At 36.5% G+C, this 21,177-nt stretch overlaps 1 protein-coding gene across 4 annotated transcripts in view; it reads right to left on the reverse strand.

Moving 5' to 3' along the window:
- The window catches only part of LOC128014143 (NT-3 growth factor receptor), a 238,740-nt gene that overhangs the window by 25,676 nt on the left and 191,887 nt on the right, over nucleotides 1-21,177 (reverse strand). The window lies entirely within an intron of this gene.

Raw genomic sequence — 21,177 nt, forward strand, 5'->3', positions numbered from 1 at the left:
GACTAATGGAGCAGCAACCAGTCTGCTGCCGGTTCAAGTCCCTGCTGAGCTTTACTGCCGCTCTGCCCTTGAGAGAAGAATGCAACCTCAAAGACCCTAATAAATACTACCACGACAGGTGATAATCTGGAGATGATCATCTTCTGTCTGACTTTGATGTCCAGATAATCGCTGGATGTTATGAAGAAATTTGATCGATAGAACAACATATAGCGGGTCACCATGAGAAATGAAAAGCTTTCCAAGGGCACTTGTTTTGTTTTTTAGTGTACTGTTAATGGTACGTTACGTTTATTCAGTATATTTTAAACTCATACAGGGTATTAGTGGTTGCACACAAACGAGATCAGGAAGACAAACGTTTCAAAGTAAAAATAACCACTTTGAATATGTTAATTAAGTAAATATATCAATAAAAACAGTTGCAAACAACGTACGAAGAAATTCATTTTTCGTAGTTTTTGAGTAAGGGCCAATGCAATGCAATTTCCAAATTTTTTAGGAGCAACACATTGCGCGTTCATTTACAAGTAACGTTGCATGTATGTTCCACACAAGTCGATGAACCATGTTCAATATGAATAGAAACATCAAACTGAGCAGATTTACCCATGGCTAGCGAAGTGCAACTCATAGTGATGTAAGGCAGCCTGAGCATGTCTTTAATCTATGTACCTTCCACCTGCTTACATCCCCAGCTCTCTGTCTGCTGCGAGGAAGCGAGCTCCATATGGCCGACCACGACAGCATCTGCTATTTACTCCAAACAGGAGTTTTGGATAAGCCACCGTCCATCATCAATACTTACTGCCTCAAGATACGATTCATTCTACGATTTTTCCCCAGCAGAATGGCCAATTCTCCAAGAAAAAAAAACAAAAAACATAGCACTCAAGGATAGCTTTTTGTATTAGCTGGCAATCACCCCGTTCTTCGTCAAAACCGAGGCTCTAATCAGCAGAAACATATTAGGGACAATTTCATTTAGGGCTGCCGCGGCAATTGCACGTTGTGGCAGGCCTCCAATGACGATGGTAAATATTTCAGCACACTCGATTGTACGAGTCTCCGTCGCAAAAGGTTTTTTTTTTTTTTTTCTTCAAAAAGGCACCGGTGGAGATTAAGACAAAGGATGGCGAACACATGCATTACTTCCAAACTAATTAAAAAGCATTCCTTTAATCAGGACAGAAAAAGACGATGAGAGAGAGAGAGCTTGAGACTAAGATGGAGAGAGAGAAAGACCTTTTGTTTTCTCCATTTCCTATTCTCCATTTTCTAGTGAGTGATAGGTTCACAATTAGCAGGTGACGGGTGCGTTGGAAGCGCTTTCAGCTTGCGGTGCAATTAGGAAAGTTACAAATTGCGCTGGCTAATTGTCTTATTACGCCAACTGTTTTGTTGTGTTCACCTCACAGGTTGAGTTGTGAGAGGGCCCTCTCAGGAGAAGAGGAGAAGAGGAGAAGAGGTTACCCACGCTAGACGTCGTCTGTCTAAACATAGCGAGCAGCTGGGAATACAGGACATGGACTTCATCCTAATTAGGCCGTTTTTACCCCCACCGCTCTGCCGCAGATGTTTACTCGGTCTCAGTGAAAATGACACAACGGACCAGACCGAAGCTGATTCGGGTTCAAATACATGTAAATTGCTGCAAGAAAAAAAAAAAAAAAAAAACAGGATTAGGCTGGACTTCCCCGCAGCAATTTACTTCCTCGCTTGAAAGCGACGCTAAATGAATCTGAAAGAGCACCTGTTTGTTTCCAGTCAGCCACAAAGTCATTTCGTCCTGCGTGATGACTTAATGCACTTACGACTGTTTTGTAAATGGCTCCTTTTAAAATGCTACAGTCTCTGAAGGCTGAGAAACAACGGAGTAAACAAAAGCCGGAAATGGAATATCTGACTGGGGCAGTGACTTAAAACTTGAAGCTTTAGACTAGTGGTTCCCAACCTCGTTTCTGGAGGCCACCCAAAACTGCACATTTTGCATCTTTCCTTTGTCTGACACCCATTTCAGGTTTTGGAGCTTCTACTAATGAGCTGATGATCTGAATCAGGTGTGTTTGATAAAGGAGACATGGAAAACCTGCAGTGCTGGGGGGCCTAAAGGAACGTGGTTGGGAACCACTGCTTTAGAGGAATAGTTCATCAAAAAATGAAAATCTGATCAAAACACACTCTTCCAATGACAAGCCATCCAAGACACAGATTAGTTTGTTTCTTCATCAGAAAACAATTTCCACTGTAGTGGATGGGTGACATCAGCTGATAAAAACATCACAGTAACCGACAACTCCAGTCCATCAGTTAACATTTTAAGTGTTTGTAAGAAATAAATCAATCAAAGCATTTCAACCTCAAACCACTGCTTCTTGTCAATAATATATGAGTCCATAACCCATAATAACACTTCCTCCAGTGAAAAAGTTCATCCTTTGTTGTGCTCTCTCCACCAACATGTTTGTTTAGAACTGATTTGGACCATTTTGTTGTAAACGATGTAGTGACCTGTGCACATTTCTCTCCTGATTCAGATTTTCAGTATCGAAAGCAGGATTTTGGAAAGAAGACATCTTAATGTTGGATTTGTTTATTACAAACATGTAGTTTTTTTTTTGCTCTACAAGATGTGAATTGATGGACTGGAGTGGTGTGGATTACTTGTGGATTACTGTGATGTTTGTATCTGCTGTTTGGACTCTTATTCTGGTGGCAGCCATTCACTGCAAGTGATGAAATGCAAACTTTCCCCAAATCTAATGAACAACCAAACTCATTTATATCTTTGATTGTTCAAGGGTAAGTACGTTTTCAGCAATTTTTAATTTTTGGGTGAACTATTCCTTTAATAATAACTTAGAATTTTCTTCAAGAATTACTGAATCAAATTCAAAATGAATCATGAGGCACCTAATAACCCTAATTTCCGCAGGACAGTTTCAGTTTAAGATAATATTTTCAGTAGACATTGGCATCAGGTGAAATCTTATTGCTAACAGTCAATCTTTATAGACAGCTTTTCCACATCATCTTGAAATACACGATAGAGCAAAACAAATGAAAACACATAAATGGAAGAAATGTAATCCCTGCCTGGTTCAGGTATCAGAACTGGCTGAGATGTATTATTCAGTTTTATCTGAGTGGGGACTTTACAATAATAAGCTAAGGGACTTTATCCTGTAACCTTGGTTTTCTTCTCTTGATGGACTCTCATACATATCTGCGCTCTCACTTCCTGCTTGGCTGGAAATGTACAATAGCTATTTGAGATAGACATCAACATACCGTAAAACCTCATGGATAAGTATTATTTTACACCCAAATTATATAAAATAATTAATAAAAGATAGGAAATTATATTTAGCAAGAAGAAAAACATTCATCTTATTACAACATTAAGAATGATCAGAGCATATTTTTGTACATAGATCTGTATAACAAGTGGTTTACATGACATAAAAAAAAAAAAATAATAATAATAATAATAAAAAAGACAGGATGATAGCATAATTGTATAGATGTGTTAGGATGATCTGAAAAGTATTGCATATGTTTTTCCTGGTTTGAGAGAGAGTTCCTGCATAAAGAGGAAGTAATGGATATATATAGATCAGACATGCATGCATATAAGTGAGAAAAAGTGTAAGTGACAATATATGTTTATGAATGTGCTATACAAGTGCCCTCAAGATACTATTAATAAAGCATTGGGATGTGCAGCCATTTGCAGGCAAGGTTAATGCAACCCTGCCTTCTGTGGTGTCCCTGGTTGTGTTTACATCCTTTGCTTACTATCTGGACCAGCTGTCAGAAACAGCCCCACAAGGACTGTCAGAGAGGACTGTGGGGCGAGTTTCTGTCTGTAAATGCACACACACCCACCCCCTTCCTGTCCATCAGAAGACAGTCTGTAGCACATAGACACACCCACTTGACAACCATGTGTCCTACATACACACGACTGTGCCATTTCCTCACATTCCTCCCACGAGAACACATAACGCATCTTGCACTCACGATTCAGGCCTACTCTTTACAATTCCACCATCTTGTCATTTTTCTCCGTTTTATCTCCTTAGTTCTACATTTCCCTCTGGTGGGGAGAAAGCATGCTTTAGAGCATCTAAAAAAGCAGATATGAGTAGGTGAGAAAATACAGCTCATGAGGGACAGATACCGTTAAAACCCAGTCAACAGCAGGTGAAATACATGTTCCATGTGGTTATGCGCTGGTGAGATATCACAGGTTTATTTAGAGTTCCTCGCATGCATTGCTATAATGAATATCTTTCCCCTGGTCTTTCCTACAGAGACATTGAAGATAGAGTCTGGTACGATAGATCTACACACACTATTTCAAAGCCTACATGTGAACTGAACAAAAACATGGCTGTAAGATGGATCACCTGCTTCTGCTGCTCTCATGAGGAGAACACACACACACACACACAAAGACGGAGGGGGCATTTTACTTGAAGCTTGTATATATTCTGGTTTATGAAACATTCCTTATTAAACACATTTTGTAATATCTTGTAATAGTAGCTTGTTCTCACCAATAATAGTAACTAATATACATAATATACTTAATTATGGTTTTGAAAATATTTCATAATATTAAATTGTTTAATGCCTTTATAACTATAAGTAATATTTTGATACATTATAATAATATATTTTGTTTTCAAATTATTATTATTTCTATCAACACAGACACACACACACATGCACACATTTATAAAAAATGTATAAAACTTGGCACACTGATAGAGGACCGTTTCAACAAAAACCATAGCAAATTTGAAGTCTCTAACTCAAATTCACTAGCGCCACCACTTGTCCAAAGTTGCATTCATGTTTATGCTAATAACTTTTGAACCGTAAGCCAGAAAATGGAAATTCTTTCCTCTGAATACTTGGCTCATGCCAAGTCGAATGAACACCAAAATTCTTCTTCTTCTTCTTCTATAATGAAATATAAAAAAAAATTCGAATAACTTTTGAATAAATTAGACTATTGAAATGAAAGTGGTTGCACTATATTATTTGGGTCATGTCAAGAACATCGATACAATTATGACAAACATGGCCATAATTCCTGTCCGCCATTTTGATTAATGTTGAAAATCTACTTTTTCAAACTCCTCGTAGACCGTTCACTTTTCACCAAATTCGACGCGGATCATCTTCCAACCCCATTGGCAAAAATGTATGGATTTCGTGTCGATATACAAGATTTAGCGGATCAACGAATTTGCTGGAAGGGTGCCAAAATGCATTTGAGGCTGTATCTCTGCAAAGCTTTGACATATTTGCAACAAACTTTGCATGTGTCATTGTCACCTCACACTGACCATGCCACATCATTTATTTATGATTTTTCAGCCATTTCAATTACAATCATCCTAAAATTGCTGTAATTGCTCATTGTTGCATTGGGTGTGATGCTCCATGCCATGCTTAGCTTCTCAATTTGCAGGTAGAGTGCTTGATTATTATAATTACTACATATATTATTACTTATTTATTCTAAAACATTTACTATATATTAAGGTGTAAGTAGGAGTAACATGATCAATGACCATTTCAATTTCAAAGTCAATTTGCCACTATGAGTTGGTCATTCATGCACTACCAGACAGTGAGAGAATAACAGACCAAGCCAGGGTGTTTATACATGAGTGTCTATTGGCATTATTGAATGTGATGCAAAAAAGCTAAAGCATTCTGCAGCAGCAGTACTTGGCAGTCAATTGTGGCATAAGAGATGTCACTGAAATGGCTGTAGATCGAAATAGGTTTTATGAAAATATCTCCAAGAGTTGTAATCATGTGCCAGGGCTGTGACGCTTTTCAAGAAGAAAGCAGGAAATTTATTGAAAGAAAGAAATTAAACGGTGCAATGCTTGCATCAGACCATTTTTAGCTCTTTAGTTTAGAAGTGTATATTGCTTGATTGACAATTTGAGAAAATCATACAACAGAAAATGGTTTTATGTATGCTTTCTCATGATCAGAAAAGACCAAGCGAGACCAAGTTATAAACGAAGCTAGACTTAAACACTCTCCCACTACAGGAAAATGGAAAACGTTTCGGTTGCGTATGGTAACCCTCATTCCCTGATAGAGGGAACAGAGACGTTGTGTCGAGTGTAGGGAAATGCCAATTATTTTAATATCTTTGAGAAAGTAGCACAGCTGCTTTATTTATGGGGTTTCCAGGGTAAGGCCTGTATTTTATGCAGTTTAGCGTCATCTGCCGTCAGAGAGTGAATCTGCTTTCATTCAGCGAGTCTCTCACGTGTTCCCCCATGTGCATCTCAACCCACTCGACCCAGAGGCAATTTGGAGTTGTGGCATGGAACAAGGGTTACCATATGTAACCAAGATTTTCCCTTTCTGTCATTCACTTCGATATTGTGTCGAGTGTACGACACTAGGGTTCCCAATACTAAATGCCACAACTGCTGAACTGTGTCACAAGTCAACGGGGGCACAGATGTTGACAAGTCAGCATGTTACAACCAAATTTCAAGCATCCAGGAGAATCGCGATAGAGGCCGAGGTCCCCTCAGCCAGAGCATTTTTCCATAATAATACTCACCATTATAAACAGCTAAATAAATCTTTGTAGTAACGTTGGGACAGTTACAAAATCCCCCAGGGGAAAAGGCACTACGGAGATCACATCCTACCTGATGGGAAGGTAACATGTCCACATAGGGAAAGTACTGAGGTGGGCTCCACACAAGGGGAGATCTACCAAAACCCAGAACATATCGAAAGAATGTCTGTCTAGGGGAACACTGAGCCTCAAGGGCAATACAAAGGAGAATACACACATGGGGCATCAAGAGGAGCTGCTATATTTGGAGCACTAACCCAATACAAGAGATCACTCGAGGGAACCTACCTCAATATGAGTTCTAAAATCAAACTTCACTAAGTAAAGTGCTTATGTGATGGAAGGGTAGTCCAGGTTCATGAAAGGAACCGGAGATGGAAGGAATAAGCGCATAACCACCCAAGGGGTGAGTGGTCTCCTGAGTCGAAGAACTGATGTTTAGGACTGGTTCCATTCACAGATTATACAATCTAGCAAATGTAATAGGCATTGCCCAACCTGCCTCACGATCGAGAGGTGAATAATTGCAACGTCTTAGTGAGAGACGCTGCATTCAGTTCCAAAAAAACAGAATGAGTGAGCAGATGCTATGCAGGCCTTTTTATACCCAGATTTCCAGGGTGTGGCCAGACATTCAAATTTTGCACACCCAATTTCTTTGGCCTTTTTCTCAAAGATGTAAGAGGAGATTGGGCACCCAAGAACAACCACTAGTGTTGTACCCTCGACACAATGTCAAATTGAATGACAGAAAGGGAACTGTGCTGCTCGTTCTCCGAATGATTGCTCGTTTACAGAAATCCCATGTTTTCATTTGGAGCCTGGAGTAGTCTGCAACCTGGAGGCAGCACTGAGGGAAGGGAATGAAATGAGTGTGGGACATGTTAGTCCACAGCATGTCATGTCAGCTTGGGTCTTTGAGATGGAGTGACCTGGAGAACACGCTCCCCTAATGATTGATCTCGATGAAATTGTGTGGCTCCAGAATGTTCAAATCTGTCAAAACTTGTCCATTTTCAGAAGAGGGGACAGTACAACAGAAAAAACAGAGGTCATTTTAGTATAGAAGTGTCAATATTTGTTTCAGAAAATAAATTAAGAAAGAAAGAAAGAAAGAAAGAAAGAAAGAAAGAAAGAAAGAAAGAAAGAAAGAAAGAAAGAAAGATAGCATACAATTATAATTTTTACAAAATATACTGTACATAATTTTTATGTATAAAGATTTCTAATCAAATACTTAAATGACATACATATATATATATATATATATATATATATATATATATATATATATATATATATATATATATATATATATATTTATGAATATATATATATATATATATATATATATATATATATATATTTATGAATATATATATATATATATATATATATATATATATATATATATATATATATATATATATATATATATATATATATATATGCATCAATCCATTGATCTGTACCGTACATACACATAACACACAAGCACAGAGTAAGAACTAATGAAACTGAACATTCTGCGAGTAGCAGACATCTCTAATACTGCCTCAAAGCAGTTCACAAACATCCCATCCTGAATCAAATGTTCTGAAGCTTAAAGATTTACATTCACTGCATATGTCATCCCTTGTTGTGTATGTGTAAATGATAGGGGTTTAACGATTCACTCGTTTTCTCGATGCATCGATTACAAACCCTGATGATGCATATGCATCAATCTTGAAACATGATTTTTTTAATCGTGAATCGCCGATCTCAGATAGTAATTGATTTAAAACGCTAAGAAGCGATTAAATCGTTCTACAGTGATTCAATGCTTTCAAAATATATGCACATTAAAATAATACAAGCACAAACTAATAGAGAACTTGAACAGTGTTCGCTCGCGCTCCATTCATCTCTGATGCAGCTGATGTGTGACCTCTTCTTAGGACTCGTGGCCAGTAATACTAAAGTGAAGTATCTTTACTTTTCTGTAGTTTGTCAATGGCTCTTTGCATCTTACCGACAGCGTTACACGAGCAGTTGAAAGCTGTGTTTTTATTGCACGGACAGAGCATATTGTAAATGTCTAAATCATATGCACAGTTCCATTGAATGATAAAGTTTTTTTGTGTGTGTGTGTGTGGCTAACAATTTTTTATGTATGCCATGTCATGCCATAGCATCATTAAACTAGCATCTAACAATGGACAAAAGTTTTTTTTTTTTTTTTTTTTTACCTATGGTTCTCTAACCATAAAGGCTGCTGTGTAATTTGCCCTCTGACTAAGCATTTAAAGAATTTAGAGTACGCATTTAAATAATCCTGTATATGCACTTAAAAAATGCAGAATCGTATCGTTATAATCGAATCAAACTGAACTAAATTGTGAATCGAATTTAATAGAATCATTCTAAATTAGCAAAAATCATCCTTGAATCGAATCGAAAACCTATGAATCATATCGCTGCCTACCAGCCTTAGTAAACGACATACACACACACACACACACACACACACACACACACACACACACACACACAGACACACATGCACACAAACTGGCCATTTAGGCCCAGTGCTCTCAATTATCCTGTACCTGAAAGTACATTTGTGTACCAGGTTCCATGATAGGCTTTTTCCATGGAGCTCTTGAGAGATGAAAAAGCTTGAGTCGTGTCTCCGAAAATAATGAATGCATTACTATTGAAAACAAACCGGGCCAGAAGTCAGCAAACTTAATTCAACCAGATTTATATACAAACCAATTTGTGTACTAAACCAGGCTAATCCACAGAGCACGCATTCCGTTCAATGTTTCGCCCCAGGTAATTGTGATTAAGTACATCGTCTCTCGGGCGACAGACGACGGAGGTCGATGCATAAAAGTTACAGCATCAAAACAGCCACGTCAGTCATAGGCCTGCCTTAAGAGCTAGGCCTTTATTTACTGCTTTATTGGGTTAATTAATTAGGTTGCAACGGCAGCGGTCTAATGATTTTATTATGCAGCATATTATAGGAGAATGGATGGGGAAAGGGAAGGATGATGAGGAGAAGTGATGAAGGTTATACATTTTGGGCAAATGACCGTTACGCCACTATGTTGCAATTAGAGTCTTTTAATGAGTTGGTGGGGGACGAATTAGCATTTATAGTGAGGTACAGGCTCAACAGGACAAACAACCCAAGAGAGAGTGCATTGCATGACTTAAGTTGTTTACATTAGTAGTGTTTTTAGATTTTTTCATGGGCAATTTTAGGTTTTAGGAAGGTTCAGTCCCTAATAGTGTGACATGTTTTATGTACAGTAAATGGATTTAAAGTCTGGCATCATTCACTCATCCTCATGTCATTTCAAATTTGTCTGATTTCCTTCTTCTGCGGAACACATATGTTTCAATTGTTTTTGTCCATTCAGTGGAAGTCAGTGGGGATCCTAATTATGCAGAATTACACAGTTGCAGTAATTAAATGTATAATTACACTGTGATAAGGGCCCCATAAGAAAAAACATAACCAATAAATAAATAAATGACAACTTTTTTCAAACATCAAATTGTGTGTTCAGCAAAAGTCAGTCAGTCAGATATAAAAGTTTGGAACAACATAAGGATGCACAAATAATGACAGATTTTTTTTTTTTTTTTTTTATATAAATTTTGTAATTTATGTCTCTGGAGGTTGTAACTATGGCACCACTTTGATTTACTTATTAATGTACTGCAGGAAATGGACTATTCAATTTTAGTTACATACTTTGAAGCATCACAATTTTCTAGGATTGTTAACATGAAAGATCAGGATGAAGACATGGTCTAGACTAGTCTTTGAGGTAACATTAACCAAGCTAAATCCAACATTCATCATGTTTGACAAACAAAACTGCAGCCAACTGGATCCACAAGTGAGAGTGTCATTACTGATGCATCTTAACACATGATCTGAATGCCCCAAACTCTCCCAGTCGGTGTAAACATTTCATGTGCCGCGGCCTGCATGGAAGAGATTAAGACATAGATGGATGAGAGGAAGGGGGCATGACATCTGGAGATGGGGAAGAGAGCTCGGATTCGAGTCAATCTTTTGATATTGATTGCATCTGGGGCAAATTCATTTCCAACTCATGATCTGAGAGTGGAGAGCGCTGGTGTGATATAGGAGGGTGCGAGGAGGTACCGTCCTATCAATTACTCTGAAGTCAGGGGCTTTTAAACAGTGAAACGACACTGCTTAGATGGCTATGATGGTCCTAATAATTGTATCCTTTCCCTTGATGATTTGGCATTTGGGATGCTGTTATGGCTCCCTGGCCCAAATAAAAGGGTGTATGGAAAAGAGAGAGAAGATGAAAAGTGAGAGAGAGTGCAGTGAGGCAGACTGGGAGGACCGCAATGACCTCATCCAGAGGCCTGGGCGACTCACGTCTCATTCAGACAACGGTTACAAAGATCTCATCTGTCATAGTTTGTCTGATCATTAAGCGATTTGAAACTCTGCTGCCTTCAAAGCCTCCTGCCAGCCCCCAGGACCGAGAGCTTTCTGACAGGTGGTGCAGACGCCAATGCTTAAACGGCAATTTCTCGAGAGCATAAAGTCTGTAAACACCTTGTGAGCTCTGCGGAGAACACAAAGGCATCTTTTGGGTATCACAGATGAGCAGTATTTGAACACCGCGAGAGATGTGACTCAAATTGGTTTCCGAAGGCTTCCCGTTTTCAGGTGATGCAGTCTTAAAATTATAGATCAAAAATGCCTTTAAGTCACACGGTACAAGCATAGAAAACTAAAAACTGCTAAAGCAGTATATATATTCAGGGGTTAAATTGGTTCAGGGGTTTCAGGAGCTGAGCCCCAGCACATAGGCTTATCCTGGTAACTCATCGGAGTACTTTCCTCGTACATTTTCAGCATTATAGGCTATAGGATATATATATTTAACTCATTCTTACTAATCCAAGCAATGATGTGAAACAGGTGTTTTTAATACGTATTTCTGAAAGGAACCAAGCGTCTTCAAAAAGTTTTGTTTGCATTTCAACTTTATTTGAAAAAGGAGCATTCATGAGCCCAGCACTGCTTTGTTTACAGCAGTTACCGGGGAAACTGCTATATTTGTTTCAAAAGCGCCTCCTACTGGCAATCACATTGGATTTTCAATAAGCCTGTCTACTGTTTCCTGCCATCTGCTCATAAAACCCTGTTTTAAATTAAATTAATATAATTTATACTTCTGACTAGTTTCATTTCTTTAAAAAAGGTTTAAAAACTGAAATGTGAGGTTTATCATTTAAGAAAATTATGTTTACTGTTTTGAAAACCTGAATGTCTACTGTAATTAAATCATGTTTTTAAAGTCATTTTACAGTTCAATGCGTTACCATAGACATTGCCTTACCCACTCATATGGTATGAATTTTTATTTTTAAATAAATTTTTCAGGTCTTAAAAAAGGTCTTAAAAAGTCTTACATTTGAATTGAACAATTCTGCACACAGATGTAGCTTTGCACACTGCCAGCGTCTAGAATGATTTTGATCAGTATTTTAGTGTACATAACTGAGGGCTTTCTCAACTTGTTATATTTTACAGTTTGTCAATTTTTAATAATTGTTAATTGTTACAATGTAATTACAATATAATTGTTAATTGTTTGTTAATTGATTTTATTATACATTTAAAAGTAAAAAAGAAAAACAAATACTAATAAATGGTTGTTAAAACACTTTACCAATTTAGTGTCATTAAAACATTTTAATAATAATAATAAAATAATACCTAAAAATATTTGAAAAATATAAAAAAAGAAGGAAATAAATGAAATAATTGAATTACATCACATTAAAATATTTTACAAATATTAAAAAGGAAATAAAGACAACAAATATCTTTATTTTTAAGATGTTTAAAACAGATTCATAATAATAATAATTCATAAAATAAGTATACATACCTCAATATGCATATCAAATGTTATATATATATATATATATATATATATATATATATATATATATATATATATATATAGTGACAATTTTCTTTGCCAGCTATTATTATTAATAATTTTTTTTATTTTTTTACATCACAAAATACAGGTCTGTAACAAAAATTGTATATTCAATAGCTGATTTAATAATTGAATAAAACATTTTCTTTATACAAACACACACGCACACACACACGCACACGCACACACACACACACACACACACACACACACACACACACATATATATATATATATATACATATATATATATATATATATATATATATATAAATATACATATATATATATATATATATATATATATATATATATATATATATATATATATATATATATATATATATATATATATATATATAAATAAAACAAGCACTTGCATTAGTGTCTGAGATACATTGATCAGTGCAGATAATGGATTCCATCTGGATGACTCAGGCCTGCCATAACTACAGTACTGTCTCTAAAAACAGACCGGGGAAGCAGTTAAAAAGATAAAACTCGAGGCCTCTCCAAACATCATGCAAAATGATTACCCTTGACTCAAATAAAAGAGCCAAGCACACTGGAAATCTGTTCCTTCATCACTCGCATTCCATCATTCCTGCTGCACTGTGCGCTCCCATTACCAAACAGGCGCTCCGTTAATGTCCTGCAAGAAATCTAAAGCTATCATCTAATACAAACTGACAGATGATAAAAATACAGATTCATTAAACCGCCAGCACCAGAGTGCCAGGAGGCAGGGTCGGGGCTGAAGGAATAATAGGACCTCGGGCAGATATGTATCTGTCATTAGGCCAGCAGAAGCGTCCAGAGTTGCACCCCCTTCAACGTTCCCTAATAAGGATTAATTTCCTGCGGTGGTTACACCTGTAGCTAATGGGAGAAGGCCGACCACAAGGTGCGCACCATCAGCACAATTATTGTCAGCCAAAGCTCCCTATGGTTCACCAGAGAAGACCATCAGTCTTTTTTAGACAGGTTTGTTTCTTTTATGGCAAGAGGGGACCATGTGCTGTGATAAAAAAAAAAAAAAAAAAAATGATGTACCAGTCTTGTCACATGATCCCTCAGAAATTATTGTAATATGCTTTTTATTTATTACTTCTGTATTAACTTTCATTGGATAATTATAACAGTTGTAAATGTCTTCAAAGTATACATCTTACCATTTCCAGATCATGAATGTGAAATCCATTTACGGCTATATCATGATTCCCCATGCCCTTAAAATAAGACTGTATTCATCTCTATGTGCAGCTTTTGTTGCATCCTCAGAGCTGTTATTGTATCTATTGCTTTGGTGCATCATGATATTTCCACTGTAACAACAGAGGATTGCTTTTAGGATGGACACTATTCTTTGTCAACCATGATTTATAATTCTATAAAGGAAAACTTTTGCCTCCGAAGGTGAGTGAGCCAGAAGTTTATTATGCTTTTTGTGTCTAGAGCACAAAGGCAAAGAAAATAAGGACATATCTTTCAGCACATTGTTTGTATTGCAGTTGCTTGAAGTAAATACGTTTCTAAAAGGCCCTCAAGAGTGCTGTTTCACACTGACACTTCGGCAATTTCAGACTGGAATGCGTTCCTGGCTTTCTTTTTGGTTAAATGTTCACTTTCTGAACTTCTTTCATGGAAACAAGCAGAAGAAACAGTTTCCGTATACCTCACTTATGTCATTTTGGTGAAAACATCACAGCGATGCTGGTTTAACACAGTTTTGCACCCGCTGACTGAGGTAAATACTTAACAGGATTTGCTTGACAATTTTTACTAAATGGCTGGAGATAAATGTCCCACTTTACACATCTGTCCTCCAGGCCTTCCTTCTGGCCTGACAGGGGTAGAAATATGAATTCCAGTAAAATAAGATGGAGTTCAATTGGGGTACAAATTACTTTACTTTTTTTTTTAGGTAATTCTGGCAGCACTTACATGCAAATTTAAATTATTGCAAGGGGAAAATAAAAAAAGGGCTCCCGCTGCATAACTGAGCTACATTTTTGGGTTCCCACTCAAAAACTCAGTCAACCAGTTGGGCAACCACTGGAGGAGATTCACTGGAAATAAAATTCTCGTATGCAATCAGCTGAGATGAAATAACATGCAAAATCAGTTTACGCAAAATTAGTCCAAACAGAAGTTCACTTTGAAGCTCTCTGCAGCTAAACGACAGCAGTAAATGGTCTGTAACTCTTTACAGAGCTCTTCCTCTCTAAGCTTGCCAGCAGACATAAGAGAGAAGATCATCTTTAATGCCGTTTTACAGTAAAGGTGCTCCGTCAAAACAGATAAGGCTGTTCTTCGCTCTTTCCTTTGGATTCAGACAATCAAAGAAATCCCTGTCATAAAAAGGATGGAAAAGATGAATGAAAAACATATATCCTTGAGCCCTTAAAGACCTTTTTTGGTCCCATACACCAAAAAAATATAATTTTATATGTTGTTTTAATGTATATAAAACATGAAATAATATAAAATAATATGAAATAAATAGTCATATGCTCAAATAATTTGTTTTTAATTAAATTAATAAAAACAAATTTATTATTTTACATATTATTATTACCATTTATTTCTACTGTATACACATACAGGATATATATATATATATATATATATATATATATATATATATATATATATATATATATATACACACACATACATACACATACATACATACACCGCAATAAACCTCAGGCTGCAGACTTCCACACTCTGCTTACCTCTTTTGATCTCAACCAACTGGACCTTATTTACACACGACACTGCTCCACTGATCATGTGCTGGTAACTCCATTGCTCAACATGGTTCCTTACACAACACATTACCTTCCACATGTCATCTTTCAACATATCCTACGCTCACTCACCCTCCAGGCTATCTGCTAATAAACAATTAGCATTTCTTGATGCTAACAGTGCTACTGATACTTTCTGCTCCACTCTTACATCTTGTTTAGACACTGTCTGCCTCTTGTCTTCCAGACCAGCTCGTACCACCCCTTCTGCCCCTTGGCTTTCTGATGTTCTCCGCAAACATCTTTCTAAACTCTGGGCTGCTGAAAGGGTATGGCGCAAATAAAAAAATCCAACTGAGTTTAATATGTTTCAGTCACTCCTCTGTTCCTTCTCTCCTAATATCTCCACAGCGAAAAGGGCATACGATCATAACAAAATTAACAATTTGTCTAACTCTCGCATGTTTTATAAAACATTTTCCTCACTCCTTTGCCTGGCCCTGGCCCGAGACACTGGCCCAGCCTGTGTCCAACAGCTTATCAGAATTACCGGCCCGAGCCAGACATGATAAATTTATCTACATAAAGCTTTAAATTATACTTAATAAAATAAAACTAATCAAAAACTCTTTCGCTTTAATCTTGATCCTTAAAGATGCACTTCTCTCTAAAGGTGTGTCTAATGAAGTGGTGGGGAGTCAGGATCGGCAACTTCATCCTCCTCCTCCCATCTTTCATCAGCTCTACAAAGATGACGATTTTGCCACGTTATTTATTATTAAAATTTAAACCATCAGTGCACAATTTTCAACACCACAACCTGTCAAGCACATCTTACCAGCAAATATACACTTGTTCACTCTCTTCTCTTCACTCTCTGAGGCAGAAGTCTCCAATATCATCCTTTCTAATCATCCTTCTACTTGTCCACTTGATCCTATTCCATCTCATCTCATCTCCTTCAAGCCATTTCTACTGCAGTTTTACCTGCACTCACTCTCATTAACACATCCCTTCACACTGGTGTTTTTTCCTCAGCATTTACAGGCTCGTATAACCCCACTACTTAAAACCCACACTTAACCCATCTCTTTTAAAGAACGGTTTCACTTCTTCCTTTCATTGCAAAACCACTCGAACGAGCGGTGTTCAACCAAGTCTCTGCCTTTCTCACACAGAACAACCTCCTTAACAGCAACCAGTCTGGTTTCAGAAGTGGACATTCAGCCGAGACTGCCTTGCTCTCAAACATTAGTAGCTTAAATAAAAAAAAAAAAAAAGAAACCTCAAGCCTTTGGATGGATATTTACTGCTGATCACAGAACTGTGCTTCACTGAAAGATATGCATGACAATCGATGCTTCTGCCTAATTGCGATTTATTGCCTTTGCGATTTAATTTTAATTGTGCAGCCCTGCAAACTATAAGTTTTCATGATCACGTAGCACATATAACGTCATTTGAGCATGTATGCATGTGTGTGTGCATGTGTGTGTAGTCTGTCTGTTCAAGTAAAACTCAAGATGTTTCATTGTTCCACATGCATCTCCAAATTCTCAGTAGAGATATTTGTGCCAAGCAACAAAAACTGCTGCTAGCTAATGTAAAGACTATATAATTCAGTACTTGAAGGTTGTATTTTCAAATGTGCTGTAAAATTCTGTGGGGTCATTTAATGGCTAATTGGGGTGGAATGAGTTCGCTGCTAAAATGCCAGAAGGTTCAGGGTGGAAGTCTTGAGAGAGATGATTACAGGGAAGAAGCTTGGGTAATTGACGGCCATTGAACAAAGGGTTCACCTCTTTCTCAGTGTTTGGCCAACATTGCTATATGCCTTGCATTTAGTCAGCCTGCAATAATGAAGCTGTCTGTGTATGTACTGTAATCGATATATTCATCTTAATACTTTTATAGCCCTGCTGACCTGACAAGTAGTCAAATGGTGTCACTATAGAGAGAGTTTAACCTGGAGCAGAATTTAGTTGTGTAGTATATATATATATATATATATATATATATATATATATATATATATATATATATATATACACACACTAGTAAAAATTATTAGTTATAATATGAATACAATTCTAAATAAAAGTTTAATGATTATTTTAATAACATAAAACTACAGAAAAGCTGTAGCATGATGCCTGACTAAAAACAGCTGTCATTAATTAATAATGAATCATGCTCAAGCTAGCATGAAGTTGCTTTTTCTATTCTAAACTCACGCTCATTTCAGCCCCTTGCATGTGAAAAGGAAGAGGTACTGGAAATAAAAAGGAATGAAAAAAGAAGCCTGTGCTATTAATCTATTAGCATGCACATTCTCAAAACCTTTGTTGTAAACACCCACAAACACAAGCCTGGCAGATAATAAATCAGTCATTTTGCCATTAAAGACTTGTGCAGTTTTTACAGTGTAACTGTGGGTGTTTATATACATATATATGCTTTTCCACACTAAATATGATTTATCTGGCTTACTGAGTTATACATACGTGGACTATGGAGGGATGGTGGAATCCATTTCCAATGTTCTGTAGCTGTAGTTTTTAAACTCAAACTCTTTGGTTATTAGACCAGCTTCTTAACCACTACACCACCACAACAAAATATTCAGAGCAAGGAATTAATTATTTAAATTCAACATTTTACAGTTTACCCACTAAACTACACCAGCTCCCAAGTCATCATATACTGCCACTGATACCTCATTTTTTCCACGTCCTCCACTCTCCAAGTACAAAATGACAAATCAAGCAGCTTTACAACCCATTCATGTGCTTCTCCATAGCCACCAGGCACTGTTTGATTGTGTATCAGTTTCATGGAGCAGCGGATATTGGCTTTGTTTGCCTACGGCTTTGTCGTTTTTCATCTGGGTCCCTCCATTCTGTTTCGTTTTCCTTTTGGTATCAGAGTTCACTGAAATGTGAATAATTAGGATCCCTGGAAAGGTTAATAAACAACTTTGACAAATTGACAATGCTCAAAGTACGTTTAACGAAGTTTATATATATATATATATATATATATATATATATATATATATATATATATATATATATATATATATATATATATATATATATATATGTGTGTAAAAATCTACAAGAACCTGCAATAAAAATGTCAGTGCTAAAAGAAAAAAAGTACAGAGCCTCGCACATGACATGCAGGGGAAAAAAAACAGTAGGCTAAATCGTGTGCACAATTTACTAATTCGTTCCCTCGATTTCTAAATTGTGCGAAAGATTTACTAATTAGTCCCCTTGATTTGTTAAATCATGCACATGATTTATAAATCGAGAGAACGAATTAGTAAACTGTGCGAACAATTTAGTAAATCGACAGAATAAATTAGCAAATTGAGGGAATGAAATAGTACTCGTGTGCACGTTTTAGTACATCGAGGGAACGATGCAGAAAAAAAAATAGTAGGCTAAATCATGTGCACGATTTACTAATTTGTTCCCTCAATTTATACATTTTGCACAAAATTTACAAAAATATTCCCTCGATTTATAAACCGTATTGTTTTTTCTTGCATGTCATGTATTGGGATGTTGGGGCTCCGTAAAAAAATAATAATACAAATTTGGGATTGGGACACGACATTGACACCTCATGCAAGCTGTGTTGTTATTGCTTTGGCTCAGATTAATTAAATTAATCTACTTGGTTACCTCCAGGTGCTTAAAAAAATTATATCCCTCCTGAGTTTCATGTCTCTGCCCACAGACAAATCAAATTTATTTGATTATGAGGCAACAAAGCAGCACAATAACAATATGACCGATGATACTCTGCCACTTTTGGGGGGTTCAAAAGATGCTGGAGAACCAGAATCACATCTTTAGAGGCCGATAGAATTAAGAAAGCGATTGAACAAAGCTCACTTAGTTTGGGATTGTCTCCATATTGGAGCAGGAACAGGCAGAACAGAAGCACATGGTCCCCAGAAACACAAGGTAGCACACTTTTTCTCCCTGCATGTCGCTGAGAATCCAATTTTGGCTTAATTTGGAGATCATGGAAAAGCTAGAACAGAAAGAATGGATGCGTTGGGGGAATACACTCTGCCAGCCCCGGAATAATGTAAAATCCTAAAGACAGATAATTCACAGATTAGTCCGGATCAAGGCCGTGTGGAAAAGAAAATCCATCGGCGCCCCAAAAGGACTATTGTGAATCCTTTTCTCAGGTGTAAATCAGAAGGTTTACCAATGGTGCAAGTTACTAAAATAACACATGAACTCTTTTTCATCCTGGTTAAAGCAGATGAAATTAAACTTTAACTGGAAATTAACTATTAAAGTTCATTTAAAAAGATTTTTTTTCTTCTAAAAATATTTATACAATATAATAATAATTAATATATATATATTATATTATATGTTATAAAATTATTACATAATAGCTTTTCTCTATATTAATAACTATATTTTTCAAGTGAGCATTTCAAAACACAACATTCAGCTTCTTTTTAGTGGTTGAGACCCCTTTGAGAGCCCACTCAAATTCTTCTTAAACAAAGTTATCGACTTTTCACGCCCCCGTTTCCCACTTCACCTTCTCTTTCTCAAGCATACATATTCTTTTGTCTAGAATTCAATCTGTAAGGCACATGAGGGAATTTGCAGCCGACCTAAATTTAAACCCAAGTTCAATTTACTCTGGAAATATGACAGTACAGTAGGTGCACTAAAATATGATGAGTCTTGCTAAGGGAGGCAGCAGATTTACGCACTCCCTGAGTACACTGTAAAAATTTAGGCAAGGACAGAAACTCCACAAATCACTGTCAATGTCGCTGCCACTCACTGTAATAAGTATGCTTTCTTAGGCTTTTCAAATGGCAGGAGTCTTCCGACTTTAATTGAATCAGTTCTGTTTGGAAGAGTACTCAAGGGGGCAATGAAGAGCCCGGGAACGTCTGCTGTGTGGAACAAAGTCGGATTTCGAAAAATGGCTGTTGGCAAGTAGGAATGGGAATTGTGAGTATGCAGTTCACGATATATATTCAAAAACACACAAAAAAGTTTGAATTATTTGATTAATTGAACAACATGATTAACTGGTTTAATTGAATCCATGATTATTAATGTCATTTTATCACTGATTCATGATTGAATTGCTTCATTGATTCATTATTCGACACAAGACTCAAATGACTCACTGATTGTGAAATGTACTGATTCGCCAATTAATAGACTGAATTAATTAAATGTCTCATGCCCGAATTGATTCTCTGATTCATGATTTTATTAATTCATAGACTCATTAATTGGCACAAGATTCAAATGACTCACTGATTCACAAATTTACTGATTTCACCAAATAATTGATTGATTAACTGATTCACTGATTCTTTTCAATTGGACATAACACTATGAATAGCTTGTGGTTCAGTAAGTGAATCTAATTATTTGGCAAGCATTAGCTCAATTCGATTTGAATCTGCCCAAAATTTAATAATCTATTTGCACAAAAAAAACAAAAAAACATTTAAATCTCATTTTTAATTCAATGTGCTTTGCTTTTTCTTAGAAACGGATGAAAAAGACAAATAATAGAGTGAAAATTTCTACAATTTTTTTTCTAAAGTATGTGTCCCAAATAATGAATACTCAAGAAACAGAACTAAAAAAACATCAAACTGAAAACATTAATAGCATTTTAGCACTAGGCAGAAACTGAATTGATTTAAGATGAAAGCTCTGATTGGGAGATTAAAATCTTGACATCTGGCAATCACAAAATCTTGTGGAGGCTTGTTATGAGT

The sequence above is a fragment of the Carassius gibelio genome, chromosome B25, assembly GCF_023724105.1.
Source record: "Carassius gibelio isolate Cgi1373 ecotype wild population from Czech Republic chromosome B25, carGib1.2-hapl.c, whole genome shotgun sequence".
Lineage (NCBI taxonomy): Eukaryota > Metazoa > Chordata > Actinopteri > Cypriniformes > Cyprinidae > Carassius > Carassius gibelio.